At 41.9% G+C, this 15,502-nt stretch overlaps 1 long non-coding RNA gene across 1 annotated transcript in view; it reads left to right on the top strand.

Moving 5' to 3' along the window:
- Positions 1–2,626: 2,626 nt before the first annotated feature.
- LOC134482958 (uncharacterized) overlaps positions 2,627–15,502 on the top strand; it is a 40,803-nt gene continuing 27,927 nt past the window's right edge. Inside the window, exon 1 of the long non-coding RNA XR_010059727.1 lies at positions 2,627–6,135. This is a non-coding gene — a long non-coding RNA (uncharacterized LOC134482958). The remainder of the gene's footprint in view (positions 6,136–15,502) is intronic.

The raw sequence follows: 15,502 nt of genomic DNA, 5'->3' as shown, positions 1-15,502 counted from the left end.
AGTGTCTCCAAATACCCATAGGCAGAGATAACGCCTAGCAGTACATTCAAATTAAAATGTAAATTTGTCACCTGTTCGTCCTAAGCCTGAGACGCACTGAGGGCATTCAGGAGCGAGTACATACCAAAGTGTAATGGTAAGGCCAACTGTTTGAAGGCACTAACCTCTGAGGCACACTGCCACTGCATTCATAAGATTAGCTGAGCATACAATCAGCTTGTGTGTTGACCTTTCTTCCCAGAAGGAAGAGGGTAGGGTGTGTCATTGGATCTTCTGTGTAGCCACTCATTCTTCCCAGCCATTCATTTGTGTGTAACTTGGACATAACAGAACTCAGGTGAGAAGAAAAGGGGGGAGAGGGTGCCACCTATGTAGCTGTGGGGAAGCTGTCATCCATGATGAGAGAAGACTGGCCAGTGTGACTGCTTTGTGGTCACATACACAATTGTGTCAGCAACCCTTCACCCATGCTCTTTAAGTAAGCCTAACAAACTCATTGGGTCTCCAGCATGAATGTTTCTGGAATCATATGTGGGTCTGTGAGTGGACCCATAGGAGGAAGGGGGAGATATCGTTCATGTTTCCCCTAAGGAAGTAATTTTCACAACAGCACCATTAACCAATGGTTCTAAGACTGGGTTTTAACCACACTACAGTGCTTCTATTTTAAACAAAAATGAGTGTCAGGTTTCTTATAATCAACAAAGCCTGCTGAAATTTGGATCTGGAATGTTCTTCTAAGGTTCATGCAGGAAAGACTTGCTCTCCATGGTGGTGCTACTGGGAAAGGGCAGAGTCTTTAGGTGACCGGACCTAATTGGAAGACTTCCAGTCCTTAGAGTGTATTCTTGAAGGGGACAGTGGGACTGTGGCTCATGCTCTTGCTCTCTGAGGCCATAAGATGAGTGCTTTGAGTCCAGCAGGAGCTGCTTCTCCATGAAGAGCTGCTTCACCACAGGGCCAGCACAATCAGGCTAGTCAGTCTTCTACTGTAAAACTCCAAGGCTAGCCAACTTGAACCTTTCACACTTTATAAATATCTCAAGTGTTTTTGATGGTCATCAGAAGCTGAGCCCAAAACAATAGTTGTACCCAGGTGGGTTTTTTTTCTGTTATCATTTCTAATTTCACACAATGACCCTGAGAGATCCTAAGACTAAGAGACATGAAGAACATCATACACACACCCCGTCTCTGCAGCTCTGGTTTTTCCAAACTAGCTTACTTCTCTTCACGTGTCAACTCGGACACTCAGAGGGAAGGCCTGACTGTTCCTTCATGCTCACATGGTTTTTTGTTTTTTTGTTTGTTTGGGGTTTTTTTTGTTGTTGTTTTTTTGTTTTTTTCTGGAACAGTGTGTAGTGTTAGCACATCCATTTGTTGTTGACCAGCTATGTACCTGAAAGTTCCCACTGCGTTTACAGTACCCTGTGGGTCTCCAGTGTCTTACCATGCTCTCTTCCTAACTTGTTCTGTGCTCCAAACCTTCCTTGGGGATATTAATTCCCAATACTCTGTTAAAAAAAAAAATCTAGCCCCTAAGGGGAAGACCAACAGAATCAACTAACCTGGACCCTTGGGTCTCTCAGAGACTGAACCACCAACCAAAGAACATACGTAGGCTTGACCTAGGCCTCCCTGTACACATGCAGCAGATGTGGAGCTTGGGCTTCCTGTGGGTCCCGAACAACTGGGACTGGGGCTATCCCCAAAAGCTGTTGCCTGTATGTGGGATATGTTCTTCTAGCTGGGCTGCCTTGTCTGGCCTCAGTGGGAGAAGTGCCCTAGTCTTGCAGAGACTTGAAGTGCCAGGGTTGGGAGAGGGGGTACCAAGGGCCCCCCACCTGCTCAGAGGAGGAGGAGAGAGGGGATGGGGAAGGACTGTGGGAAGGGGTGACGGAGGGGAGCAGTGATGGGATATAGTTAATAAGTAATGAATGAATGAATGAATGAATGAATGAATACATCTAGTTTTCTGTAGAGGGACACCCCTTACTCAAGTGACCTCTGATTGTTAGCTAGTATCCTGTAGTGTTTAGAGTTCCAGGTTCTCCAAATGAGTTGGTATGGGGTCATTGTGATGAACTCATAGGTGAAATTCTAGGCTTAGCAAATAAACATATTTTGACAGGGGAGAATACAGGGTAAGAATTGAGATGGAGAGTTTGGGGGGTTAAGAAACTTGATCTGCATAAAATGAAGACACCACAGTACACGATCTATTGATCAGATGTGGAGGAATGCTTGCTCCAGTTAGAGAACTTTAAATACAGTAAGGACAGATAATTGTGTTTCAGAGAATTACCTGACAAGCTTCACAATGGGGAGATCAGATTGTATTTGTGTTCCCCTAGGCCTGCCTTTAATGGGAACACATTGGGAAAAGACATAAAATGTTAGCCAACCATGATACGTAGATTCCAGATTGACTCCCATACCCTGAATGGATCCATACTTCAGCCTCGCTTTCCTGACTGCCTCTGTATGCTCCATTTCCCATAATTCCACTGAAGCTCCTTTGGAAATAGGGATCTGATGACCATATTTTCTTCCCGTGGAGTCTTATCTATAAAGTAGATTAAAATACATCTAATACAAACCATAAATAAGGAAAGTGTGCTTGATTTCTGGAAATGGTTTCTCAGGAGATTCTACTTGGAATCTCCACTATCCCATCTATTCAATAGTTGGGGCTGAACCTTCTTAGTCTGGCTGCTTAGTCCTATGTTGTGCCCGGCTACTGGATAGTTTCAAGGTGGGACAAAAGGGAGAAGAAAATGAGTTGGGCTTAGTTGAGTCACACACAGGGATGTGGGACCAGCAACCCGTAGCCACCCTTCCGAAAATCCATGGTTAATAACTAGAGATATAAAATCACAGCTCAAATGAATAAGGTTAAGATCCACCACACTTCATCAGATAATCCTGGCTTTACTAGGGATGGTAAAAGTAATCTGTAATAGTATCCACTGGTCCATACAATGACAGAGTGAGGAGATAAAGCTGCTTGTCTCTAAGCACACTGTACCAACTAAACCTCACACAAATGAGAAGCCTTCTTGCCCACAGAATTAAGGAGAGAGCACATATGGTCTCTAGTAAGTGGAAATCAAGGTATCACTTTCTGTCTGCAACACCCTCTCCCCTTCCCCCATGAAGCATCTCCTAGAAAAGTAAACAGTAGTCTATGGTCTACTGCACGAGCTCAAAGCAGCTGGCCATCAGCTAACAAGGCTAGGGCATGAGCTTCCTGGTGGAGAAAAAACTAAAAATGCATGAAGAAGAGGAAATGAACGAAAGGATGCTTACCAGGCTGTGGATCAGTCATGTTAGCCTGACTGTCAAAAAGTAACCGGGGAGGTAGATAATTGAGTAAATAAATCCATCAAATGTGTGTAACAGAGACTTTAAACAATGATCAATCCACCCTGATTATTGGCTCCAGAATTTCTTCTCTATACGGAGACCGAAGACAGAATGTGTTTCAAGAGAGTCACGAGGGACTCTCTTGAAGCCTTTTTTGTATAGCTGTCACCTTTCACTTGCATGGGGTATCTTCTTGAAATGTTCCTGGAGGGAAATTTTGGTAGTGTGGCCATTAGCTGATTCCGTCATGTAAGTGTCCTCGCTGTTAGAAGACAAGGGGAAGGGAGCCCTGTCCGCTCATTACCAGTCCACTCATGGAGTGTTATTCTAGCACCTGTTTAAATTCTAGCACCTATTCTAGCACAGGCTATTTTTTCCTTCAATTTTTTCTCTTACCCATCTAAAGGGATATTGTCTGTGTTATAGAGTCTTAATTAGTGCCTCTTAGCTGGCTTTATGCTCTTACTTCCTTTGTGTTTTTTTTTTCTACCCAATTTGCTCTGTTGTGACATGGTAATACATGACAAAAAAAGGTAAACAATAAAATAGATGTAGACGGTCACATTAGTTCTCAGATTTAGTCCAGTTTTGCTTTGAGGGGCTTGAGATAGGAACGTAGCCTGCTGCATTGAGCACTGATTGTCTGGCATCACAGAAATCTTCCTGGGCAGAACACACATCTACTTGAAATCAAAGGAGAGTAGAAGGACCATACACTTGCTGCAAAGATAATACAGTGTAGTTATCCAGGGCTCAGAAGTGGACTTTCATCAGGGATCCCTATCATGGCATCAGGAAAGGGATAAAGGAATAAGGAAAATTCACCAAAATCAGTCAGTTTAAAGTACAAACACATGTGTGTTCTTGAACCATACCCAAAGAAGAAAAGTAAAAGTTGCCCACAAAATAATCACTAAGATTTTAATTGTAGCATTATATGGAGCACTGAAAATGTCAGTCTTATCAAGTTGGGGAGAGTGCCTAAAGATAGATGAAATGCATTCAGATTCGTCAACAAAGCAGCAGGACAAACAGCTCTGGGTCCTTTTACCTTTGAATGTAAATTGATCAGTTGCCTCGAAGATGTGTAGAGAACATGTATTAAGAACCAACAATAGTTGATTTTTGGTTTTGTTGTTACAATTGAATATGGAATTTCTACTATTAGGTTAAGATGCCACAAAGTCCACATCACCTTCTGGAAACATCAATCTAAAGGCCACCAGTGCAACATCCCATGTATTTAGACCCCACAAACACCAATGTTTATGCACCATTTCATGACTATTTCATTTAAAAATTTTGAGAGACAGGAAGTGGGGAAATATCTTACAATAATGTTCTGGTATCACACACACACACACACACACACACACACACACACACACACCTATCTACTTTTACTATATTACTGTTAGTTTGTGGGGAGAATGTAAACATTAATGAGATTGTTTTAAATGAGATCAGATGTTTTTCCTGTGTTGGGAATCAAGCTCATAGCCTTGCACATGCTAGGGAGGGGGTTTGTCATTGAGCTGCACTCCAGCCTGAGAGCAGATCTTAAATATCAAGGCTACAATGTCAACGTAGACTCAGAGAAACTCTTCTTTTGCCCAGAAGCAGCAGGAGCAGTGTTTGGCTCCCATCCTTCTCTGCAAGTAAACCCACTTCTCCCAGTCACAGAGACTGGGCACTGACGCGTTCTCACCTCTATTTTCAATGCATGATTTTGCTACTTCATTTCTTCATCCTTAACTATACCAGAACGCTTGCCTGATTCATATATTTTTTTGCCTGATTCATATCTTAAGGGAACAAGAGATAATTAAATAAGATTAAAGATGTAGAGATTCCATAAAGCAATAGATGACATATGCATGCACTAAAAATTAGCACAATCATAACACCGTTTTGAACAAAAGTAAATAGATACGTTACTAGCTGCACACATTGATCGACGTGTTGGGGTTTGGATTAACTACATGCGATAATTTAATTGGGGCTTGACTTTTGTTATGAACAAATGCACTTAGGTATAATAGATATGGCAGGGGCATGCAAACTCTCATCCGACAATTCCTTATCATCAATATTACAAATTGCTTCTGAAATTTGCAGCATCAAATCCGATATCGTAAAAGGCTAATTAGAAAGATAGTGCACCAAAAATAAAACAATCGATTAGCATATTTTAGAACCAATGCTTCATGCCATGAATTTTAAATGTTAACATAAAGTGATTTCTATCTAAGTTGATGTTGCTAAGTTACACCCAGCTGTCTCTGAGAGGAGAAAAGGAGCATCTTTCTGAACTGACTATTGGTTCAAATCCCAGATCCCTTGCACCCTGGACTTCATTTTCCTAACCTTGGCAATGAGGATCCTAACTATTATTCCATCATACGTTGTCATGGACACTTGAGAATTTAGATGTCCAGCTAGTATAGATCGAGTGTAGGACTTCTCACTATGGGCAGCCATAATACAGTGACTAATCAAAGCGTTGTGGAAATTTCAACACACTTGGTCCAGGGGGTGGAACCATTAGGAGGTGTGGCCTTGCTGGAGTAGGTGTGGCCTTGTTGGAGTAAGTGTGTTGAAGTAAGAAGGCTTTGAGTGAGCTTCCTCCTAGCTGCCTGAGGATGCCAGTCTTCCCCTGTTTGCCTTTGGAACAAGATGTAGAACTCTCAGCTCCTTCTACAACACTGTGTCTGCTGGGGCACCGCCATACTTCCTGCTACGACAATAATGGACTGAACCTCTGAACCAGTAAGCTCACCCCAATTAAATGCTGTCCCTTATAAGAGTTGCTGGGTCATGGTGTCTCTTCACAGCAATGAAACCCTAACTAAAACAAGTGTGCTCAAGGGACTTTCTGACTGTTGGTCCTAGAAAAGCTGAAACAGTGGTAGGAACAGGGTAGGTTAACAGTGGATATTCTGATAACCCAGCATAGAGAGCCAGGGTTCATTCAAATCTGGTCTCACCATCTCTCTTGCTTCTAAGAGGTGGGATGAGTAAAAGCAAACCGTTTACTTGTAATAAGTTGTTTTAAATATGCAGAAAATTTGAATATTCCAAAACCATCTGTTTGAGATGTGAATGGAATCTGGTCAGGAAGCCAGGTTATTTCACCACCTACCTCGCTAACATCTGATGTTAACGGGTAGGTTTAGTGTAGCTTTGATGTTATCTTGTAGCTCAGGCCAGTGTCCTGTATACTCTTTTCATTGATGAATGGATACAATGGGTGTTATTGCTAATGTTCTTAGCCAGCAGGAAACCATTTGATGTAACAAATTAAGAATTCCTAATGCCTTCTAATGCTGCCACTGAAGAGACTGAGATCAGCTTTGTTCTAAGTCAGAAATTGTCACATTTGGCCCTGGTTAGTTAAATTAATAATTACCACTTATAATTATGAAGTGTTACCACCGTCAAGAGACACCTGGAGGATCCTCGAATATAATGCCAAGAAGAAAATGTCAGCAGCTTAGGTAGTGATTTCTGAAGTGAGGTCTGGCCTGGGGCTGCATCACGAATGAAAGTCAGAGTTTGATTCTAAACCTATCACTGTACAGTATGAGACACTCCGCTGGGAGATGCACATCACCATGGACCTCAACTCCAAAGTGAAAAGATAAGAACAAATTTGTTATAATTGCAATAGAGAAAAAAATCAAAATTTTGTTGGTTTTGAATTTAAGTGTACCTGACTTGTATATTGAGTTTTCAAATTTAATAATAATTACTGGAGTGGGAGTTAGCTAGGTTGGTAAAGTACCCGCAGTACAAGCAGAAGGATGTGTGCCCCTTAGAGCCCTAGAAGCCACATACAGCAGGAGTGGAGGTGGGTTCCTGTATCCCTAGCACGGAAGGAGCACTGACAGACAGACAGACTCCCGAAACTCATTGACTAACAGATACTGTCAAACCCATGAACTTGAGGTTCAAAGAGAAATTCTATCTCAAAAAATGGAGGTGGAGACTGATGAAAGGCATGCAATGCTGACCTTCGGCCTCCATACTCATGTGAACACATGCATATACACGGATAAGTACAGACCACACACACATACACACACACACACACACACACACACACAAGTACACACAAAACACATACAACACAAAACACACATACAACACAACACACACATACAACACAACACACACATACAACACAACACACACACACATACAACACAACACACACATATACAACACAATGCACCCATACAACACAACACACACACAGACCACACACACACAACATAAGACACATACAACACAACACACACAACACAACACACACATACAACACAACATACACACAGACCACACACACACAACACAACATAAGACACATACAACACAACACAATACACACAACACAACACAACACACACATACAACACAACATACACACAGACCACACACACACAACACAACATAAGACACATACAACACAACACAATACACACAACACAACACAACACACACATACAACATAACACATACACACACAAAGACATACTATTTTCATTTAAAATCACACATACTTTCTATTTTATTTATAACTAGCAATATAGTAGCATAATTGTGTGTATGCCTGGAACAAAATTACCTATCAATTATGTAATATTCAATAGTTACACATAGTGCGTAATGATCAGCTTAGGATAATTAGCCTTTCCATTGTAGACTCCATCTCTTCAGAAAACATACTAAAACTTCTTGATGTTAGCTTTCCCCTACTGCACCCCACTTTGCCACAGAGCATTGACACTTATTCCTCTTCTCCATTGTAGTCTCTGTTCCCTACTCCTTCCCTCACCCATCTCTCCTCCTGGCCTCAGGAATCTTCTCCCTTCAGTGAAGTTTCCTTTGGAGCTTTCACATGAGTGGTAATGTCCTGAATTTGTCTTTTTATGGTTTATTTACTTAATATGTCATCTATAAGCTCCAATGTATCTTATACAAATGATCGTGTTTCTTTCTTTTTGTGGCTGAATAATATTCTTTTGTGCATAAATTCTGAATTTTCTTCGTTCATCTGCCAAGGAAAATTCCTCAGTTGATTGCATATCTTGGTTGCTGGGAATAAGGCCACATGTTCATGAGAATGTAGACATCTTTTTAACATGCTATTTCAATGTCTAGGATGGGGAAGCCGTGTCACATATTCGTAGTGTTTTGGGTATTTAGAAGAGCCTACGTATTTGCCTTTCTAATGGCGCACTAATTTTGAATTCCTTCCAACCGTGAGAACAAGTTCCTTTTTTTCCCATGTCCTTGCCAGCACTTGTTTTTATTCTGTTGTAGTTTTTGACAATAGCCACCTGATTAGGGTGGAATGATCCTCTGCTTTCAATTGGCATCTCCATCGTGACTAAGTGACACAGAATATTTTTTACACACTTATTGGTCACTTGTGTCGTTTCTTTGAAAAGCAGCTATTGACTTCGGTTTGGTTTTTCCATTAATTCACTTATGTATTCACTTTAATATCTTGATCGCAACCCCCAATCTCCTCCCAGTCATCCTCTCACACGGCCCCAACACCCTCCTTACCTTCTCCTCTGAAAATCGGAGGAAGCCTGGGTACCAATCCACCCTGGCCCCTCAAGTCATTGCAGGACTAGGCACATTCTCTCCCACTGAGGCCAGACAAGGCAGCCCCATTAGACAAACAGGATCTATAGGCTGACAATGGAGACATGATGAACCCCTGCTCTGCTTGTTGGGAGAACTCATGAAGACCAAGGTGCACATCTGCTACATATGTGCAGGGGCCTAGGTCCAGCCCTTGGATGCTCTTTGTTTGGTGGTTCTCTAGGAGCCCCCAAGGGTCTAGGGTAATTGAACTTGTTGGTCTTCTTCTGGAGTACTCATCTCCTCCAGGTTCCCCCAACTCTTCCATAAGACTGCCCAAGCTCCCTCTGTTTGGCTGGGGGGGGGGTGTCTCTGCATCTGTTTCAGTCAGCTGCTGGGTGGAGCCTCTCAGAGGACAGTTATGCTAGACTCCTGTCTGCAAGCATAACAGAGTTTAAGCTGAATTACTGGGGGTTTTGTTGTTAAAGATTTTTAACTTTTTATGTATTCCAGATATTTGACTGTAGTCAGATGTTGGTGGTAATATTTTTGCTCTCATTTTGTAGGCAGTGTCTTATGGAGTTGATTTTTGCTTTTGCTGTGTAGAAGCTTCTATATTGATAGGCCACTGTTTCTGCCTTTATAACCTGTACTTTGGAGGTCTTCCTCATTCATGTCTTGAGGTCTTCACCTGTTTTCTAATCATTTCAAAAACACAGCTTGACAATGGGGTCCAAACTTTTCATTGTGTGGTTAATTCTATCAGCTAACATTTGCTTGAGAATTTTCATGTTCCTGTTTATCAGGGCAAAACGTCCATGGTTTCATTTTTCTACTCTGTCTTTAGCTGGTATCAGACCAGGACGTTCTTGTGGAAAGGGTTTGAAATCAGTCCCTTCTTTTCCATTTTACAGACTAGTTTTAGTGGAATTAACACTACACATTTATGTATCAATAGACTACCGTGAAATCAATTAATTTATGTTTGATTTTCATCTATGCGTATAAATTTTTAAAGACATAAGGATCTGCTCCCTTCTGTTTTCTTTCTTCCCTCCCTGTTTGTCCTCTCTTCCATTAAGTATATGAAGCTTAGCATATGAGACTGTGAGTTTTGAGATGCCCTTTGGGAAGCATAAGGAGAAGTCCAGTTTCTATGAGGTCATAATACTCAGGAAATATAGGCAGACAGGATGGAATTATTTTCTCTCGCTTAGTAGACTTTTTGAGAAACTGTTTAACCTCACATACCTGTGGGGCCACACACACACACACACACACACACACACACACACACACACATCATGTGTATATATAGAGATAACAGCCAATCATCATTTGAGTGATCCCTCGTGTATCTTGCAGCCTATTACTTTTTGTCTATTGTCTCCTAGTGCGATCCCACTCAAATGGAAATCCCACTACTGTACTGCAATTGCTCCTTCTGCCATAACTAAAATCTTGGCAGCCAGCGGGCATTAGTCATGATCTAAACTCTGTGTGTGTGCGTGTGTGCATGCGTGCGTGCATGTGTGAGTTTGTGTGTGTGTGTGTGTGTGTGTGTGTGTGTGTGTGTGTGTGTGCTTCTTTTTCCCTGGCTCTGACTCCTGGTTCAAACATCCCTTTCTTTTGATGCTGCCCCAGAACACTCAGTCTTCTACAGCTCAACACTTCATGCTCTAGCTGTGCTCACTCAGTTGATAATCCTAAAGGTCTTGAAGCTTTGAAACACCACTGTTGTCTTAGGAGCATTGGCAACTGGGTTTTGTCAATTAATCAATTAGAACTGGTTTTCCCATTTTATAGTTCATTTCAAACTCTCAGGATAGAGGGTTGGCCTTGACAATGAATCTTGTGCCTCTTTTTGTCATTTTCTTGTGACTAGACCCAATTTCAGGTCCATCAACTGTAAGAAACATCCTTGTTTTTAAGCTTGCTCATTGATAGCTTACTTTCAACAGAACAGCCTCAAAGCATTCGTTTGATCCAGACATTGGACTGCATCATTTCTCTCCCTTTCTTACTCCGAGGAGCCCCAGCAAGTCTGGAGATCTCCCTGATTGCATTAGACAGACCAGGTCATGCCCACTTTAAGAATTCTGCATTGCCCTTCCAACTACCTTTCAGGAAAACTATGTCCTAACTATTCAGACAGCTGACTCCCTCAGCCCCTTCAGGTTTTGCTGACATAGACCCTCATTAAAGGTTACTCAGGGAAGCATTTTTTTTAAATAACAGCCCACCATGATAGTCTAAGACTTTTGTTGTTCATTACCTTTCTCACAAGTGTCTACAAATGACACTGATCACCAAGGTATCGTGTTTATTGTTTTCCTCCATTCATGAACACCAAATACTGGGAGAGTACAAAGGACTTCATTTTCTTCAGTGATGAATTCCAAGAGCCTAAAATGGGAATCGGTTATGGTAAGAGCTTAATAGAAACTTGCTAAGGACACCCAAATGGAAAACGTAAAGACAAAAGCAAGGAAAGCAGGTGGACTGGCTTGTTAGGAGCATATTTTAAAGGTCACTGCAGCCGAGCCTGATGACTTCACTTCCCGTGACCTACAAGAGACCCAACTCCTGAAAGTTGTCATCTGACCACCACACGCAACTGTGCTGTGCGACCTCCCACTTGTACACAGTAAATAGATGAACAATTAATAAACAGACAAATGTAATAAAGAGAAATACAGTTTAAGGGCATAATGAACATATAATTAATAAAGACAGTATAGCACGTGTGGTAGCAAATAATCCTAATACTGGGAAACGGAAGTGGGAAGACTGGGAGTTCAAAGCCAGCATTGGCTACATAGAGTTTGGAGGCATCCTGGGACCCATGACACTTCCTCAAAAGGAAAACACAAAAGAAACACCAGAGAAGGTGGTGTTACACCTGAAGCCAAAGGAAAATCGTGTTTCAAAGAATGAAATGTCAATCATTTCAGCAGCACAAGACAGGAATAGTATTTAGTTTTCCAACCAGGGATCTAGCGCGTTTTATCCGAGGCTGGGACTCTTACAAAGATGACTGAGAACTTTGGGGAAAGAATTAAAAAAAAAGTAAGAACCCTAAAAGAAAGAGCTAATTTCCAGTAAACTGCTGGAAGTGATATCAGATTCCTTGGCTCTCATATTGGAACAGAAACTAAAATGGGAACTGAAGAACTCAGTTCTCTATAATTCAGACTCTCACTTTAACAAGCTGCACAAAAGCACCAGAAGCTTAGAGAAATGGGGATCATTTCTTTGGAATGAGCTAGCTTTAGAGACGCTCATATGCAGAGGCAAGAAATCCAATACAGGCTAAAAGACTGAAAATACAGAATATTTACTGCACTCTCTGTAGAACAGCTAAATCATTTCCCTCTAATTTTCAGTAAGTGGTTACTTTCTTGATTGAGTTAATTTTTCCCTAGCTACACAAAGAAGTTGCTCTGTGAAGAGCTCTGCCAAAGAATTAAACTCTCAAAAGCACCAAAGCCCCTGGAGGTGAACTGTAGCTGCCGCCAGCACTGACTGGCTTCCAGAAAGGAGCTGAGAATCTCAGCACTGACAGGAAGACTGTCTAGGGCATTAGGAAGGCCAGGCCTTGCTCTTTTTCTGCACAGAGTCAGAGATCCCTTCAGGGTAGTCTTTCCATGTTGAAGGATGAAAGAAACCCATCTTTTCTTCAACATGGCAAGACCAACCCCCTCCATATAGGCTCTACCCTTTTCTCTGAAGAGGGAAGCCAGAGCACCAGCTGTAAGGAAAGTAGGCTTTAAGAAATGGATGAAAATTCCTGACCCTCTGACAGCATAATGCACATAAAGACAGGCGTGGCCCATAGTGCATGTGTAATAGCCAATGAGCAGCAGGAAATGAGTAGGCTAAGCAAGGGGTATGTAGACGCGCACTCTGGGACATGGGCAAGTGGGATAGCAGGCTGTTCTGGAAAGTCTGGCTTAACTGAACAGTGGGTCAACCTCCCTTCTAGTACCTTTAAGATTCTAACCCTCTATCAGATGTGTACTTGGTGATTTTTTTTCTATGCTATAGACTGCTTCTTCATTTGAATGATGGCATCTTTTACAGTACAGACACTGCTTGGTAGGTTTCTGTGGTCTAATCTGTTAGCTGCTGGGTCTTAGAGTCTATGCTGATGGCTATACATTCAAGCCTGTATCCCTGACTTTTTCTTATATCAGACTTGAGGTGTTATGTTTTAGGTTGAAGTCCTTGGCCCTGATCTCTAATAAGGGCCCTGGGTTGAGTTGCTTATGTTTCTGGGGCCCAGCATTGGGTGGGTGGCTAATTGTCAGCTCTGAGGATGGAGTGGTTCTGGGAATTCCTCCCTGAAGTACTAGACTCCATGAGTTTCTAGATTGTTCGGTCCTGGGGTCCCACTTGGTGCCAGCTCATAGTCTTGTGGACAGGTAGCCTCTTCTTTTAATGCTAATAGCAGCCCCTAGTGCTATATATGACTTTCTTCATTCTGCAACTGAAGAAGAACAGATAATTTGTCATCCTAGTACAGTGCTGTTGTTAAGGACTGGGTCCTGTCCATCTCTGGGTCTTTTTGGTAAAAGTGCTTCTCCTGTTGAGCAGTTAATTATTCTCTTTAATTCTGCTTTAGCCTTCCTGAATTGAATTGTTCTTTTTGTCATGTGAAATCATCACAGAAAAGGAACCCTCTAGCTTTAAAAGCTTTTATATCTTTATATAACTTTATATATATAAAGATTTTAAATATACCATGAAAATGCAGAGACAATTACCAAAGTATCAAAAATGAATGGATTTAAAATGCCAGGCTTCTCTGTGATCTCAGCGGAAGCTGTGTATATACTACTAAAGGACGAGAACATGAGCTGAGTCAGCCCATTAAAGCAAACATATACACACTAGGGGCTGCTATTAGAGTTATAAGAATATGCCACATGCCCACCAGACTATAAGCCATCCTACCCGCCCCAGCTCCAGGACAGAACAAAGCCCAACTCATAACCTCATAGAGTCTAATACTCCAACTAGGAACTCCCAGAGTCACTCTACCCTCACGCCTGACTGTTCACCACCTCACCTAATGCTGGGTTCCAGAAATACATACCACCCAAACAAAACATGAAAGAAACATGTTAGAAATCAAGGTCAAGGACCTTGTGGGAGTTTGGATAGGAATGTGTCCCGTGGACTCATGTGTCTGAAGGTTTGGTCACTAAGAGTTGTGCTCTTGTTGGAGTAGCTGTGGTGTTTCTGGACGAGGTGTGTCACTGGGATGGGCTTTGAGGTCTCAGAATCTCAAGCCAGGCCCAGTGATTCATTGACTCTTCCTGCTGCCTGCTGATCCAGATGTAGAACCTCAGTTACCTCTCCACCAAGTCTTCCTTGCATGCTGCCATGTTCCCCACGTATGAACGTTCCCATAATCGGACTTCTGAACTGTAAGCCATCTTCAATGTATTCTTCTATAAGTGTTGCCATGGTCATGATGGCTCTTCAAGGCAATAGAAACCCTAACCGAGACTGACCTCTACCTAAACCCTAAATCTGATAAGAGGGAAAGCGGAACATAGGCTTGAATGTAGGGTTAGTATCACAGGCTTAGCTAAGCCCAAACAAATGACGAGTGGGACCACAGAAGCCAACTAAACGGCATCTGTATAGCAAATGCTGCCTTCATTCAGATGAAGAGACAGTCTTCAGAATGGGGAGACTGTTCACCCACTATGCCTCTGATAGAGAGTTAGCTTTTAGAATATTCAAATAAAAAAGCCAAACATAAAAAAAAACCCAAATAGCTCAACTGAAAAATAGGGTAAACAGAGAGTTCTCCAACGATAAAACACAAGTGGCTGAGAGACTCTTTAAAAAACTTTCAACATCCCGAGCCATCTGGAAAATACAAATTTAAAATACTTTTGTTTCATCTTGCCCTAGGCAGAATAGCCAAGATCAAAAAAGCAAATGACAGCAGATGCTGGCAAGGATGCAGGGAAGGAAGTGTCCTCTGCAAGAACATGTGCTCATAATTGCGGGGCTATCTCTCCAGCCCAGGACTATCTTATTACAGAGATCTGCTCATCCACCCTCGTTGTGGCTGTAGCTACAAAGCCAGAGACTGGAAACAGCCTCTCAATGGGTGGACGTGTAATGAAGATGCAGTACATGTACGCAATGGAATATTATTCAGCTGTCGAAACAAAATAGAAACAAGTAACAGCAGATGCTGGTGAAGATGTTGTGATGGGGGATGCCTATTTGTTGCTTACAGGAGGGCAAACTGGTGCACCCACTGTGGAAACCAATGTTAAGGCTGCGCCATTTTGTTCCTGGGGTCTTTTCTTAGACTTCTTTTGATTGACATCTGTAAATGTTTATTCCCAGTGGCCATTTGCATATGTTTATTTTTGTCTTCAACCAAAGTATTCCTTCCGGTATCCTCGGTTGATCTGGCTTAGTGGCCAAAGATCCCTTTAATTAATTTTTATCCTAGAAAGATGGATACTTCTCCGTAGAATTTTTTATATTCTCCTCTATTTCAATAGGTAAT

The sequence above is a fragment of the Rattus norvegicus genome, chromosome 18 (genome assembly GCF_036323735.1).
Source record: "Rattus norvegicus strain BN/NHsdMcwi chromosome 18, GRCr8, whole genome shotgun sequence".
In the NCBI taxonomy this organism is placed as follows: domain Eukaryota; kingdom Metazoa; phylum Chordata; class Mammalia; order Rodentia; family Muridae; genus Rattus; species Rattus norvegicus.
The sequence above is the reverse complement of the archived record's forward strand: the minus strand, read 5'-3'. Positions and strand labels throughout refer to the sequence as shown.